General features: G+C 43.7%; 1 pseudogene; it reads left to right on the forward strand.

Annotated features, from left to right (window-relative positions):
* The first annotated feature begins 1,255 nt into the window (after positions 1-1,255).
* Positions 1,256-1,881, forward strand: LOC116072981 (annotated as a pseudogene).
* Positions 1,882-2,571: the final 690 nt, after the last annotated feature.

The following is a 2,571-nucleotide window of genomic DNA, read 5'->3' on the forward strand; positions in this document are numbered from 1 at the left end:
CAAATTGTTTGAGAATGGATACAGTCAATGATCCACAGACAGTATCAAATCATAAAACTTCAACTGGATATTAGGGAAAAAAAGAGCTTGGAATACCCACAATACCACTCATGCTTCATATGAAGCTCAAGATAAAGGAAGGCCAAAGTATGGATGCTTCAGTCTTACTTAGAAGGGGGAACAAAATAATCAAGGGAAGTAGAAGGTGGGAGGGACGTGGGAAGAGGAAAGGGGAGGGGGAAAAGGGAGGCTGGATCAGATGTGGGAGGAGATGGGGGAGATGTTCAGAGGGACAGGAAATTAAACAGAAGTATGTAACAATACAGGATGGGAAATGGGGCATAAACACCAGAACTTCACAGATATCAGGAAATCAAGAGGCTCCCAGGACCCAACTGGTATGATGTTAGGTGAAATACCCAACAAAAGGGAGAGAGAATCTGTAAGGACCAAGTCCCAAGGTTAGGGAAGGCTCTCAGATGAAGGATGAGGCCACTCAACCATCTCAAAAATTTTAACTGAGATTTGCTCTTGTTTAAAGGAAATACAGGGACAAAGAGTGGAGCAGAGACTGAAGGAAAGGCCATCCAGAGACTTCTCCACCTGGGGATCCATCCCACATGCAGCCACTAAACCTAGATACTATTGTTGATGTCATGAAGTGCTTGCTGACAAGAGCCTTATATGGCTGCCTCTTGAGAGGCTCTGCCAGAGCTTTACCAATACAGATGCAGATGCTCACAGCCAACCATTGGACTGGACATGGGGACCCCAATGGAGGAGTTAGGGGAAGGGCTGAAGGAGCTGAAGGGGTTTGCAACCCCATAGTAAAAACAGTAATACCAACCAACCAACCAGATGCCCCAGGATCTAAACTACCAACCAAAGAATACACAGGGAGGGACCCATGGCTCCAGCTACATATGTAGCAGAGGATGGCCTTATCTGGCATCAATTGGGGTGGAGGGCTTGGTCCTGTAAAGGCTTGATGTCCCAGTTAGGGGAGTGCTAAGGCAGTGAGGTGGGAGTAGTTAGGTGAGTTGGGGAGCACCCTCATAGAAGCAGTGAGAAGGGAGAGGAGGTTTGTGGAGGGAAAACTGGGGAGGGGGATAATATTTGAAATGTAAATAAAATAACCAATAAAAAATAAAGTATATAAAAAAAGAAAAATCAGAAAATACTTAACAAAGTAAAGTGAGCCATAGGGCAGAAGCTCGTGGAGCCCAGGTGGTTGAGCTTGTGGAGTCATCTGCACCGGTTGGTCCTAGCCCCCCTCGGAGTTTTCAGGGCCAGCCTACCTCGCCCCTTGGCGCCATGACCACTACCACCACTTTCAAGGGTGTGGACCCTAACAGCAGGAACAGCCCCCGGGTTTTGCAGCCTCCAGGTGGTGGGTCCAACTCTTCATTAGGCTTTGATGAGCCAACAGAACAGCCTGTGAGGAAGAACAAGATGGCTTCTATCATCTTTGGGACACCTGAAGAGAACCCCCCATCTAGGGCCAAGTCAGCAGGTGCCAAGTCTAGTGGTGGCAGGGAAGATTCGAGTCACCCGGAACACAGAGAAGTAACTCTTCTGAAGCAAGCTCTGGAGATTTCTTAGACCTCAAGGAAGAAGGTGACATGCATGAAAATGTGGACACAGACTTCCAAGCCAGCCTGGCCCAGATGAAAGAGAAGCCAGTGCCCGCTGCTCCTGTGCCCAGCCCAGTGGCTCCGGCCCCAGCGCCATCCAGGAGAAACACCCCTGGCGGCAAGTCCAGCCTGGTCTTGGATTAGCTTCTTGTGTTGGAACTCTGTCCTTCTGTTTTGTTTTTTTTTCCATGCTTTTGAACTGCACAACGTGAGCCTGACTGTACATCTTTTGGATTTGTTTCATTAAAAGAGAAGCACTTTATTAAAAAAAATAAAAGCCATAAATAGCATTCATACCTACAACTACATGTCACATATTTCACTCTAATCATTGGAGGTTAAAAACACTTGCACTGAACACTTCGAATAGATGAAGGCCTACAGACATTGATATATTTATAGAAAGTTAGTCCAGTCTGTCCCTCAGGGTACATTTTATGGTCCAAAAGCAATACACATTATTTAGTTTCATGGCCCCTGGTAGCCAATCAGATATGACAGGATTGACTTTGACCTAGCCATGATTATATTAGGAAGTGACAATCATTTTTTTTTTTTTTTTTTGGACTACTAGAAAAAGAAGAATCAAAAGGCTTTTGTTTGATAATGACAAAAGACATAATTTTACTGACCAAGAAATAGTGGATATTAGGCATTTCGAAGAGACCAATAGATCTCACTGCATCTAAGAATATAACTATTATTTGTTTGAGTTCCTTAAAGGAAAACATGATTAAAAGGCACATAAGAATGCACTGCAGAGCCTGATAAAATCTAACAGAATACTAACCTTCCTAATGAATGATTCTTGCTCACTAAAACAGCTTTATAAGAATAATAAAAACCCTCAAAATAAATGCCTAAAAAATAAATATAATAACAACCAGAATCAAAGTGGAATCCTTTGTAGCCCAAATAACTATATTTTTCAAAAGAA

Source organism: Mastomys coucha, unplaced genomic scaffold (genome assembly GCF_008632895.1).
Source record: "Mastomys coucha isolate ucsf_1 unplaced genomic scaffold, UCSF_Mcou_1 pScaffold23, whole genome shotgun sequence".
Taxonomy (NCBI): domain Eukaryota; kingdom Metazoa; phylum Chordata; class Mammalia; order Rodentia; family Muridae; genus Mastomys; species Mastomys coucha.